Source organism: Schistocerca piceifrons, chromosome 2 (assembly GCF_021461385.2).
Source record: "Schistocerca piceifrons isolate TAMUIC-IGC-003096 chromosome 2, iqSchPice1.1, whole genome shotgun sequence".
Classification (NCBI taxonomy): domain Eukaryota; kingdom Metazoa; phylum Arthropoda; class Insecta; order Orthoptera; family Acrididae; genus Schistocerca; species Schistocerca piceifrons.
The window spans coordinates 1,101,789,916-1,101,804,414 of NC_060139.1; the positions used below are offsets into that span (position 1 = coordinate 1,101,789,916).

Here is a 14,499-nt window from a genome sequence, read left to right on the forward strand (position 1 = left end):
TTATTCAGGAAAACTGTTAAAACAAACTGTAAAAGATACAAAAAAGGATTGCCAGATGACAGTCCAGATTTCACTCCTTCCCAATACAAGGATCATCTTAGAATAAATATTAAAATCTGCCCCTTTATAGGTTACTGTTTCTCACTGATGATCTCTGTTTGTAAAAGAGTGTTCCTAGGGGCGGAAAGGGCATAATTAATGCAAATGGAGAAAAGAATATTACACAAGCAGCTATTTGTGACTACTGCAAGATCACATACAAAGTGGATTGAAGAAAGAAAAAGAAACCTTGGGGAAAAAAATTAGAGCTCCTTGGAAACTGCGAAAATTGAAAGATAGTTGCTTTGCATGATCCAATATGGTCCAACTGCACATAATAATAATAATAGTAATAAACCAATAAATGTAGATAGAACTGTCTTATATGAGACACTCACAGAAACACTGGAATACCAGAAACTGTATGCAAGATGGGTCCCAAAACAGGTGGAAAGCACAAGAAAAAATTGGATCAGTAGTGTCTGCAAGTTTCTTGAGAGATTTGAACTGAAAGGTGAAGATTTTCTGAGTTCTACTATGAGTGGAGATGAAATGTGGTCAACTCATTACATGCCTGAACCCCATATGCCAAAATATTCAAAACCACAATTTCGGACAAAAATAATCATGGCCTCAGAGTTTTTGGACCAAAAAGGCATCATTTTGGTCAAGTCTCTGCCTTAGGGGCAGACCATCGATGCACAGTGATATGGTGAGACTCAAAAAATTTGCAAAAGGCGTATTCAAAACAAAAAAAGGGGAATGTTGAAGAGAGGAGGGAGCTCATTGCACAACTATGCCCATTTTAACACAGCCGCAGCCGTGGTAGCAGTAGACGTTAAAACTCTTTCAGTTTATCTTAAGAATTGTAATCACCATATTTTGAGGGACCAATGACTGTAGCAGTCTGGTCCCTTTAATCCCACAAACCAACCAACCATATTTTGAAGGTTCTATCAGTGCTATAATGGATACTATAAAGAATACATGGAAGTCACAGATTGTGTGGTGACTGTTTCCTTTAAGGGGAGGTTTACTATCTTTAGGTTAAAAAAAAAAAAAAAAAAACGATTTTTTTTTAAATTGCATTTTTGGATCCATAAAAGTGTTTAGAATCCACCTCTCAAACAGTTTTTCCAAGTACGGAACGGAAATGTTTGTTAATCGCGGTTGAACAAAAAACTGCACCTGCCTGAAATCGGCCTTTTTCACTCACCAGTCTTTCTCTTTCAGAGGACGAGTTATTGTACCGGTGCTTGGGAGGAAACACACAAAATTCAAATGAAAGTTTGAATGTGTGTGTTTGGAAGTTAGCCCTCAAGAATTTGCATTCTGGTGCGAAGACTGTGGAGATTGTGACTTTCCTGGCAGTGAGCAGCTTCAACGAAGGGTTTTCAGCAATTCTGAAGACCGTGACAACAGTGGACATCACCCTGGGACTCTATTCAATGCAGTTCACCAAGAATTTGGATGACCACCGGATTCGAGCAGCCAAAAACAGCTTGTCACTGGCCGTACGAGCGGCTCTGGCGCAGTGCAGGATGGTCCAGATCAAGCAGAATGCCCTCTACGAGGAAGAGGAAGGACTAGTTTATGGACCCAGAATAGCAGATTGAATGTGAGTTGCATAAAATTGCATTTATATGTAGTCAAACCGTCAAACACATTTTCCTCGAAATGACATTTTTTTTTATCGTGCGGTATGGTAACTTCGAATCTACTGAACCGATTGGCACGATTCTTTGTTTCCAAAGAAGCTAGCTAAATTGTCTAGGAGTTGTACCACTTTTATTCCAATCCATAAACTATAAATATTTTTACTTGGCCAACAAAGTAAAAAAATCGATGGAAAGAACCCTATTTTTTTTTTTCAAATGGCCACCATTTTGTTTCCTATGTTCCAAATAAGTGAGTTACAACTCCTAAAGAATCTTACATACTTCACTAACGTCAACTCAATTTTGATTTCAGACAGGCCAGCTGACCTGTGACATACCGTGCGTGGAGGTCTACATCGAAATTTTGTTTCGTTCCGACAGCACTTGTGCCTTTGCTCTTTGACATTTCCAGTCGAAAAAATTCCAGTTTGTACAGGAAATATCAATAAACATTTTGACCAAATTTGACATTGATATCTATAACACATTCCGAGAAAAAAATTCTCAAAGAACATGCTTTTTTCGGGTCAAAGATAGTAAACTTCCCCTTAATGACGTGTTTCAATTTATACATCATCAGATTATTCAGAAAAGAATCAGTAAAGAGCCATGAATAATACATAATGCATAGTATTAGTTAACAGATCACTAAGATTATACACGAAATAAATCAAAGTACAATGTGAAAACATGCCAAGGTTAAGGTGAACACGTCATACATAGGTATGGAGCCACGTATCTTATCTGTATGATAATGCAAAAGTGAATCATTACAGTAGTTGTAACTTTCAAGAAGACAAACAGGCCACCTGGCAGCAGCACTGGTGAGCATTAAGACTTAAGACCTCATTATTATAATTAATATAAGACTTAGTTACTATGTTGTTGTTGTGGTCTTCAGTCCTGAGACTGGTTTGATGCAGCTCTCCATGCTACTCTATCCTGTGCAAGCTTTTTCATCTCCCAGTACCTACTGCAACCTACATCCTTCTGAATCTGCTTAGTGTATTCATCTCTTGGTCTCCCTCTATGATTTTTACCCTCCACGCTGCCCTCCAATACTAAATTGGTGATCCCTTGATGCCTCAGAACATGTCCTACCAACCGATCCCTTCTTCTGGTCAAGTTGTGCCACAAACTTCTCTTCTCCCCAATCCTATTCAATACTTCCTCATTAGTTATGTGATCTACCCATCTAATCTTCAGCATTCTTCTGTAGCACCACATTTCGAAAGCTTCTATTCTCTTCTTGTCCAAACTATTTATCGTCCATGTTTCACTTCCATACATGGCTACACTCCATACGAATACTTTCAGAATTGACTTCCTGACACTTAAATCAATACTGGATGTTAACAAATTTCTCTTCTTCAGAAACGCTTTCCTTGCCATTGCCAGCCTACATTTTATATCCTCTCTACTTCGACCATCATCAGTTATTTTGCTCCCCACATAGCAAAACTCCTTTACTACTTTAAGTGCCTCATTTCCTAATCTAATTCCCTCAGCATCACCCGACTTAATTAGACTACATTCCATTATCCTTGTTTTGCTTTTGTTGATGTTCATCTTATATCCTCCTTTCAAGACACTGTCCATTCCATTCAACCGCTCTTCCAAGTCCTTTGCTGTCTCTGACAGAATTACAATGTCATCGGCGAACCTCAAAGTTTTTATTTCTTCTCCATGGATTTTAATACCTACTCCGAATTTTTCTTTCGTTTCCTTTACTGCTTGCTCAATATACAGATTGAACAACATCGGGGAGAGGCTACAACCCTGTCTTACTCCCTTCCCAACCACTGCTTCCCTTTCATGTCCCTCGACTCTTATAACTGCCATCTGGTTTCTGTACAAATTGTAAATAGCCTTTCGCTCCCTGTATTTTCCCCTGCCACCTTTAGAATTTGAAAGAGAGTATTCCAGTCAACATTGTCAAAGAGGTTGGCTTCTACTAGTTTTTCCAGTCGTCTGTAAAGAATTCGTGTTAGTATTTTGCAGCTGTGACTTATTAAGCTGATAGTTCGGTAATTTTCACATCTGTCAACACCTGCTTTCTTTGGGATTGGAATTATTATATTCTTCTTGAAGTCTGAGGGTATTTCGCCTGTTTCATACATCTTGCTCACCAGATGGTAGAGTTTTGTCAGGACTGGCTCTCCCACGGCCGTCAGTAGTTCCAATGGAATATTGTCTACTCCGGGGGCCTTGTTTCGACTCAGGTCTTTCAGTGCTCTGTCAAACTCTTCACGCAGTATCATATCTCCCATTTCATCTTCATCTACATCCTCTTCCATTTCCATAATATTGTCCTCAAGTACATCGCCCTTGTATAGACCCTCTATATACTCCTTCCACCTTTCTGCTTTCCCTTCTTTGCTTAGAACTGGGTTTCCATCTGAGCTCTTGATATTCATACAAGTTGTTCTCTTATCTCCAAAGGTCTCTTTAATTTTCCTGTAGGCGGTATCTATCTTACCCCTAGTGAGATAGTTACTATAATCCCATCAAAATGATGAAGATATGACCTGAAACCATGTATAATTAAAAAACAAATGTACATCAAATCAAAAACTACAAAATAACAACTGTGTTAAATACAAAATCAAATCTCATGTTGTAGGGGGGAGGAACCAATAGTGGAGTGCAGGATAAAGGCGGGAGAGGTAATCCATGGACTGGTACAATAAATAAACTTTTTATTACAGAACACTTAACGCTGCAGTAGTCACATGAATTTTTGTTATGCTATTGGACCTGTGGGTAGCAGCTACAACCCACCACTGTTTTAAATGTTATTTTAACAACAATGAAACAAAATAGGATATATATACTTGCATAATGATATAGGGTGTACAAATAAAGCAGAGAATACACTTTATACTCAAAATTTCAGAGAACATTCTCAGCGTGAGTAAAGGGGTGGAGGAAGTTGCTCATAACAAAGAATGTTCTCTGATTTTGTATGAATAAAACTAGAGGGGGTTCTCACAAGTGGAGAACATTCTATGTTTTTCGAAATAAGCTCTACAGCATACTCTGACCTGAGGAAGTTCTGTTGAGGTTAAGTTTCACTGACCTTTTGGTAGCAATGGCAAAATTCATGTTGCTTGGTAGGCAAAAGAAAGAAGAAGATACTTCGCCCAAAGAAATACCGAAGAGAGAACCTGTAGAAGTTTATAGGGGTTTAACAATAAAACATTATTTTCCTGGCAAGTTTCCTTCTACAAAATCATGAAAGAAGAGAGTGTGACTTTTCAAAAGAAGTGAAAATTAACACACTTTTGTTGCTATTTAGCAGACCCAAGTTTTCACACTGACGTACAAGAAGACTTAGGTCTACACCAAACAAGTCACTGACATTTCCAGATGTTCACCATCATGTCTTCCTCCAGCATAAATCTTCTATTTTGTTATGTTAGAAATATATAGGCGGATTAGAAAAATTAATAACTGGTTTATTACAAATGTAACAATCTGTTTCTCATAATGGGCAACTGCTTAAATACTTCAGTACAATGAAAACTCAGACCAAAGTTGCAAATTTCACTTTTTTTATTCACCTGATGATTAATTTCACACCAAGACCCATTTCATATCAATCTAACACAGTCAGAAATGGTATTTCTCAAAATCATCTCAAAAATGTGAATTAAAAAAGTGAAATTTGCAACTTTAGATTGGCTTTCATGTTACTGATTAACAGAAGTTGCTGACCCACAGTTATTCCAGCATGTCGGAAGTTTTTCGTACATACCTGACTGGCGAGCAGACCATTATGCATTGTATTTAACCAGAATTTTTCTGTGTTAGAATGCTCTGACAGAATTCCTTTTTGGAGTAGATGAAAATGCCATGTACTCTTAAGATTTTGTTCCCATAATGTGTTCACCTAATTTGAATAACAAACAAGTTTCCTACATGTCGAAAATCCGGTTACAGTGCAAGAAAATGCATTTTCGCAAACTGTCAGTAAACACCTTAACAATTCATTGCTGCACATAAAAGTAAAATTGAAACATAGTGCAACTCTTCCAGAACACAGTGATGCCAGTTGCTTATATGTACACTGAATAGTTCAATGTAGTGTAACAGAACCCCTGCATTCTGTGCCGAATGCAGCAACTGACACGCACTAAGATGCTTCTTGAGAAGGAATGGAGGTAGTGAGAAGGAGCTCCCTGCCAGAGAATATGGTTCAAAATTTTTATTCATACGACACAGAGAACTTCCTCAGAGAATTTTTTTGTGCTTTGAGAATCTTCTCCAGAGGATGTCCTCTTTTTTTATTCATTCAACCTATAAGATACAATTAATTACTCAACTCCACACTTGAATGCGATATATTTATTATAACATACATGTATGATTTCTTTTATTAAATCAAACAAAAGTGAACCTATACAGCAGAAAAATTAATAATAAGCGTTGTTTGTGAACCATTTGCTGCAATACAACAGTTACCCCTGTTATGTTGTTGTGGTCTTCAGTCCTGAGACTGGTTTGATGCAGCTCTCCATGTTACTCTATCCTGTGCAAGCTTCTTCATCTCCCAGTACCTCCTGCAACCTACATCCTTCTGAATCTGCTTAGTGTATTCGTCTCTTGGCCTCCCTCTACGATTTTTACCCTCCACACTGCCCTCCAATACTAAATTTGTGATCCCTTGATGCCTCAGAACATGCCCTACCAATTGATCCCTTCTTCTAGTCAAGTTGTCCCACAAACTTCTCTTCTTCCCAATCCTATTCAACACTTCCTCATTAGTTATGTGATCTACCCATCTAATCTTCAGCATTCTTCTGTAGCACCACATTTCGAAATATTCTATTCTCTTCTTGTCCAAAATATTTATCGTCCATGTTTCACTTCCATACATGGCTACACTCCATACAAATACATCCAGAAACGATTTCCTGACACTTCAATCAATACTCGATGTTAACAAATTTCTCTTCTTCAGAAATGCTTTCCTTGCCATTGCGTCTACATTTTATATCCTCTCTACTTTGACCATCATCAGTTATTTTGCTCCCCAAATACACTCCTGGAAATTGAAATAAGAACACCGTGAATTCATTGTCCCAGGAAGGGGAAACTTTATTGACACATTCCTGGGGTCAGATACATCACATGATCACACTGACAGAACCACAGGCACATAGACACAGGCAACAGAGCATGCACAATGTCGGCACTAGTACAGTGTATATCCACCTTTCGCAGCAATGCAGGCTGCTATTCTCCCATGGAGACGATCGTAGAGATGCTGGATGTAGTCCTGTGGAACGGCTTGCCATGCCATTTCCACCTGGCGCCTCAGTTGGACCAGCGTTCGTGCTGGACGTGCAGACCGCGTGAGACGACGCTTCATCCAGTTCCAAACATGCTCAATGGGGGACAGATCCGGAGATCTTGCTGGCCAGGGTAGTTGACTTACACCTTCTAGAGCACGTTGGGTGGCACGGGATACATGCGGACGTGCATTGTCCTGTTGGAACAGCAAGTTCCCTTGCCGGTCTAGGAATGGTAGAACGATGGGTTCGATGACGGTTTGGATGTACCGTGCACTATTCAGTGTCCCCTCGACGATCACCAGTGGTGTACGGCCAGTGTAGGAGATCGCTCCCCACACCATGATGCCGGGTGTTGGCCCTGTGTGCCTCGGTCGTATGCAGTCCTGATTGTGGCGCTCACCTGCACGGCGCCAAACACGCATACGACCATCATTGGCACCAAGGCAGAAGCGACTCTCATCGCTGAAGACGACACGTCTCCATTCGTCCCTCCATTCACGCCTGTTGGGACACCACTGGAGGCGGGCTGCACGATGTTGGGGCGTGAGCGGAAGACGGCCTAACGGTGTGCGGGACCGTAGCCCAGCTTCATGGAGACGGTTGCGAAAGGTCCTCGCCGATACCCCAGGAGCAACAGTGTCCCTAATTTGCTGGGAAGTGGCGGTGCGGTCCCCTACGGCACTGCGTACGATCCTACGGTCTTGGCGTGCATCCGTGCGTCGCTGCGGTCCGGTCCCAGGTCGACGGGCACGTGCACCTTCCGCCGACCACTGGCGACAACATCGATGTACTGTGGAGACCTCACGCCCCACGTGTTGAGCAATTCGGCGGTACGTCCACCCGGCCTCCCGCATGCCCACTATACGCCCTCGCTCAAACTCCGTCAACTGCACATACGGTTCACGTCCACGCTGTCGCGGCATGCTACCAGTGTTAAAGACTGCGATGGAGCTCCATATGCCACGGCAAACTGGCTGACACTGACGGTGCACAAATGCTGCGCAGCTAGTGCCATTCGACGGCCAACACCGCAGTTCCTGGTGTGTCCGCTGTGCCGTGCGTGTGATCATTGCTTGTACAGCCCTCTCGCAGTTTCCGGAGCAAGTATGGTGGGTCTGACACACCAGTGTCAATGTGTTCTTTTTTCCATTTCCAGGAGTGTAGCAAAACTCCTTTACTACTTTAAGTGTCTCATTTCCTAATCTAATTCTCTCAGCAACACCTGACTTAATTCAACTACATTCCGTTATCCTCATTTTGCTTTTGTTGATGTCCATCTTATATCCTCATTTCAAGACACTATCCATTCCATTCAACTGCTCTTCCAAGTCCTTTGCTGTCTCTGACAGAATTACAATGTCATCGGTGAACCTCAAAGTTTTTATTTCTTCTCCATGGATTTTAATACCTACTCCAAATTTTTCTTTTGTTTCCTTCACTGCTTGTTCAACATACAGATTGAACAACATCGGGGAGAGGCTACAACCCTGTCTCACTCCCTTCCCAACCACTGGTCCCCTTTCATGTCCCTTGACTCTTGTAACTGCCATCTGGTTTCTGTACAAATTGTAAATAGCTTTTCGCTCCCTTTATTTTACCCCTGCCACCTCCAGAATTTGAAAGAGAGTATTGCAGATAACATTGTCAAAAGCTTTCTCTAAGTCTACAAATGCTAGAAACGTAGGTTTGCCTTTCCTTAATCTATTTTCTAAGATTAGTCGTAGGGTCAGTATTGCCTCACGTGTTCCCACATTTCTACGGAATCCAAATTGATCTTCCCCAAGGTCGGCTTCTACCAGTTTTTCCATTCGTCTGTAAAGGATTCGTGTTAGTATTTTGCAGCCGTGACTTATTAAACTGATAATTCAGTAATTTTCAGACCTGTCAACACCTGCTTTCTTTGGGATTGGAATTATTATATTCTTCTTGAAATCTGAGGGTATTTCGCCTGTCTCATACATCTTGCTCACTAGATGATAGAGTTTTGCTCTCCCAAGGCCGTCAGTAGTTCTAATGGAATGCTGTCTACTCCAGGGGCTTTGTTTCGACTCAGGTCTTCCAGTGCTCTGTTGAACTCTGTCGAACCCTATATTTCCAAAATTACATTCCGATACATGTATTATTTCTGTCCACACTGTCTGACCAATTGACATGAACTTCCTTCTAATGATCAGAGCATGTTCACTAATCACACCTAACACACCACTTCCCACAACCTACCTCACTCATTAGATCTTCCCTTTATTTCCTCCTGTGGCCATTCACAATCTCTTCCATTCCAAGTAGTGAAAGTCCACACTTCCTGATCTCCTTAATAATCTGTGATTGTTGACATCTCCTTTCTGCTTCAAGCTTTACAAGTTTCCATGCAAGATTGGTTAGGAAAGTAGTTCTCCTCAATGCTTTATCTTCATTTTTATTGAAATTAAGGAGATGGGACATGGATAAACTGAAAGAACCAGAGGTTGTACAGAGTTTCAGGGAGAGCATAAGGGAACAATTGACAAGAATGGGGGAAAGAAATACAGTAGAAGAAGAATGGGTAGCTTTGAGGGATGAAGTAGTGAATGCAGCAGAGGATCAAGCAGGTAAAAAGACGAGGGCTAGTAGAAATCCTTGGGTGACAGAAGAAATATTGAATTTAATTGATGAAAGGAGAAAATATAAAAATGCAGTAAATGAAGCAGGCAAAAAGAAACACAAGTGTCTCAAAAATGAGATCGACAGGAAGTGCAAAATGGATAAGCAGGCATGACTAGAGGACAAATGTAAGGATGTAGAGGCTTATCTCACTAGGGGTAAGATAGATACTGCCTGCAAGAAAATGAAAGATACCTTTGGAGAAAAGAGAACGATTTGTATGAATATCAAGAGCTCAGATGGGAACCCAGTTCTAAGCAAAGAAGGGAAAGCAGAAAGGTGGAAGGAGTATATAGGGGGTCTATACAAGGGCGATGTACTTGAGGGCAATGTTATAGAAATGGAAGAGGATGTAGATGAAGATGAAATGGGAGATAGATCATACTGCGTGAAGAGTTTGATGGAGCACTGAAAGACCTAAGTCTAAACAAGGCCCCGGGAGTAGACAACATTCCATTAGAACTACTGACAGCCTTAGGAGAGCCAGTCCTGACAAAACTCTACCATCTGGTGAGCAAGATGTATGAGACAGGCGAAATACCCTCAGACTTCAAGAAAAATATAATAATTCCAATTCCAAAGAAAGCAGGCGTTGACAGATGTGAAAATTACCGAACTATCAGTTTAATAAGTCACGGATGCAAAATACTAACGCGAATTCTTTACAGACGAATGGAAAATCTGGTAGAAGCCGACCTCGGAGAAGATCAGTTTGGATTCCGTAGAAATATGGGAACACGTGAGGCAATACTGACCCTACGACTTATTTTAGAAGCTAGATTAAGAAAAGGCAAACCTACGTTTCTAGCATTTGTGGACTTGGAGAAAGCTTTTGACAATGTTGACTGGAATACTCTCTTTCAAATTCTGAAGGTGGCAGGGGTAAAATACAGGGAGCGAAAGGCTATTTACAATTTGTACAGAAACCAGATGGCAGTTATAAGAGTCGAGGGACATGAAAGGGAAGCAGTGGTTGGGAAGGGAGTGAGACTGGGTTGTAGCCTCTCCCCGATGTTGTTCAATCTGTATATTGAGCAAGCAGTAAAAGAAACAAAAAAAAAATTCGGAGTAGGTATTAAAATCCATGGAGAAAAAATAAAAAGTTTGAGGTTCGCCGATGACATTGTAATTCTGTCAGAGACAGCAAAGGACTTAGAAGAGCAGTTGAATGGAATGGACAGTGTCTTGAAAGGAGGAGATAAGATGAACATCAACAAAAGCAAAACGAGGATCATGGAATGTAGTCGAATTAAGTCGGGTGATGCTGAGGGAATTAGATTAGGAAATGAGACACTTAAAATAGTAAAGGAGTTTTGCTATTTGGGGAGCAAAATAACTGATGATGGTCGAAGTAGAGAGGATATAAAATGTAGACTGGCAATGGCAAGGAAAGCGTTTCTGAAGAAGATAAATTTGTTAACACTGAGTATAGATTTAAGTGTCCGGAAGACATTTCTGAAAGTATTTGTATGGAGTGTAGCCATGTACGGAAGTGAAACATGGACGATAAATAGTTTGGACAAGAAGAGAATAGAAGCTTTCGAATTGTGGTGCTACAGAAGAATGCTGAAGATTAGATGGATAGATCACATAACTAATGAGGAGGTATTGAATAGAATTGGGGAGAAGAGGAGTTTGTGGCACAACTTGACTAGAAGAAGGGATCGGTTGGTAGGACATGTTCTGAGGCATCAAGGGATCACCAATTTAGTATTGGAGGGCAGAGTGGAGGGTAAAAATCATAGAGGGAGACCAAGAGATGAATACACTAAGAAGATTCAGAAGGATGTATGCTGCAGTACGTACTGGGAGATGAAGGAGCTTGCACAGGATAGAGCAGCATGGAGAGCTGCATCAGACCAGTCTCAGGACTGAAGACCACAACAACAACAACAACAACAACTGCAAAATGCATTTATTGCAGTTAAGATTAGTAGACTATAGAACATTACCTTAGGTTGGCACCTTATATTTTGAGCCATACCATATTTTTGACACAGCTGGTCAACTAAGTGCACCCCACTTTTGTCATGTGGTAAAATGTTACGACATCTTGCATCACTGTTGATAATATCGACATAGTGTATTTTAGAAATTATGAGGACAGCTTCAATCTTTTTGAGACAGTATGACACAATGATCTTGTCCTTATGGAAGCCAAAAATGGAAAATTTTTTGTGTTCTTTTTTTATTTGGAAAAATCCTCAAAGGTACTTGACTTTGTTTTGGAGAATTGTCCCCACATAAATAAGATCATTATCTTTAAGACATTCCGTAAGAGAATATCTTGAAAACCAGTAATTGATGGTTAGATTCCTGATAGTGCCCTCAGATGGATTCACCATCCTTGTTACTGCATCATGTGGGCTATTGACCCGTTTACAAGGTCCATCAGAGTGTGAACCAACATAGATTTCTAAATTTACATATATGCTGTCTTATCATCAACTAAAGCAAATGTTTTCAGCCTGTATTTAGTGGGTTTGTTAGATATGAACTACTGAAAGGGACAGTTACCCCTAAATGCTAACATTGTTTATCTACAGTGAGGTGCTCACTTGTTGAGAAGTAAGGAAAATTATCTACTATTATTTTAAACACTTCTCTTATGGGAGCCAACTTATCAACTTCCTTTCTCAAGTTTCTGTCTTTTAGATCATCAAAATGTAAGCATCATACAAGAAAGTGTAATTGTCATTGATAAATAACATGATTCTAGGCCATTGGCTTTCGAATTGCCCCAAATTTGATGAGTATTTTTTACTAGGTTGATCTCATTGTGCCCAAAAGACACTGTGAACCCACCAATGCCCGATTCTGTTTCAACCATATTGCAGGCACCTCGGTCCTTGCCAAATGTGACCTGACCGTATCCATGTAAATATCTGTAAAATTGGTTATTACTCTAATGTAATTATCACCAAAGAAATGTCAAAATACCACAGCTTAAGAATTTATTTCTTGCACTCCATTTCACAGTCCATGCAGATGTGTGATTATACCGAGTGCCTAAGTACGTACAGGTATGCTGGTTCGGGGTTTCTGTTTCAGTCGTACAGTGGTCTTACTTTACATGAGAAATACCTTTCATTTGCTTCGAACAATGGAAAATCCAGGATGGTGGGGTGGTGTTTCAGTGTCATGATCAGCCTCACCTTAATGCGGCTGTTAGCATGTTAACATGGGGCTTGGGAGGGCGCTGATGGCAGAGGGCATGGGTCACATCTCAGTGATGCCAGTTGCGTCTATCAGTAGATTGGGTTTCACTAGGCATGGCCTGCACCTCAATAGGTATGGGAAGGGGAAGTGCAGGCCAGCTAAGTTTATAGGTGACAGTGTAGTGGGTGGTGGTGGTGGTGGTGGTGGTGGTGGTGGTGGTGGTGGGGTCACTCGTAGAAAAATTCCCGTAGTAGTTGCTGTTAGGGCTGCACCTTTTTTAGATTGAAGTCAGCTGATAAATATACCTGTTTAAAGGAAGTCCCTCTAACTAAGGGCTCACCTTCCAAGGATGTAATGTTTCCAAGTAGAGAAGGAATTAGCATATTTCATCAAAATATAAGAGGTATTAGTGACAAAGTTAGTGAACTGCTTATAGATGCTGACTCCGAAATTATTGGTATAACGGAGCACCACTTAAATAATTTGACAATTCAGAGGCTTCCTTTACCAGGATACAGATTAGCTGGCTGTTTCTCAAGGAGTTCCTTGCCGGGTGGGGGAGTGGCTATGTATGCAAAAAAACAGCATTCCATTTGAGTCCATAGATGTATCATGACACCGTACTGAACAGATATTTGAATGTTGTACAGGGGCAGTTGAATTTAGTGAAACTAGACTTCTAATTGTTGTTGTTTATAGGTCCCCTAACTCCGACTTCAGAGCATTTCTGCTCAAGTTAGAGAGGGTTTGTGATTCACTTTGTAGGAAGTACCAGAAATTAGTTATATGTGGTGACTTCAATATTAATTTTGTATATGATGGTGCAAGAAAAAGGATGTTGGAAGATCTCCTAAATTCATATGATCTGATGCAGACTGTGTTTTTTTTCCAACTAGGGTGCAGGGGAACAGTAGCACAGCCACAGACAATATTTTTAATCATTCTTCATTACTAGGTGGGCGTTCTGTTAGTAAAAGCGTGAATGACCTTTCAGACCATGATGCATAAATTTTAACACTAAGAGGCTTTTGTACTCAAACCAATGTCATAGTTAATTACAAGCTATGCAGGAAAGTTAATCCAACAGCTATAGTGAGATCTCTGCCCAAACTCTTTGCCTTTACAAATGTCTGCTTGTGTCTGTGTACATGCGGATGGATACGTGTGTGTGTGCGCGAGTGTACACCTGTCCTTTTTTCCCCCTAAGGTACATCTTTCCGCTCCCGGGATTGGAATGACTCCTTACCCACTCCCTTAAAACCCACATCCTTTCGTCTTTCCCTCTCCTTCCCTCTTTCCTGATCAAGCAACCGTTGGTTGCGAAAGCTTGAATTTTGTGTGTATGTTTGTGTTTGTTTGCGTGTCTATTGACATGCCAGTGCTTTCGTTTGGTAAGCCACATCATCTTTATATATACAAGGGTTGTTTTTTAAGTAAGGGCCGTTTTTATTTTTAAAAAAAGATACAAATACTTTTGTAAAAAAACTTTTATTTTCTGATTCTACACACTTTTACCTATTTTTCTACATAGTTTCCTTGTTTATTTAAGCACCTGTCATACCGTACAACTAAGTTTTTAATTCCCTCTTCAAAGAATTCGGCCGCCTGCTCCGACAGCCAAGAGTTCACGGCCGCTTTCACTTCATTGTCGTCATTGAAGCGCTGCCCGCCAAGATGGTGTTTCAGGTACCGGAAAAGGTGAAAAT

General features: G+C 40.6%; 1 protein-coding gene across 1 annotated transcript in view; it reads right to left on the reverse strand.

Moving 5' to 3' along the window:
- The window catches only part of LOC124777336, a 798,431-nt gene that overhangs the window by 99,201 nt on the left and 684,731 nt on the right, over positions 1-14,499 (reverse strand). The gene's annotated exons all lie outside the window — the stretch shown is intronic.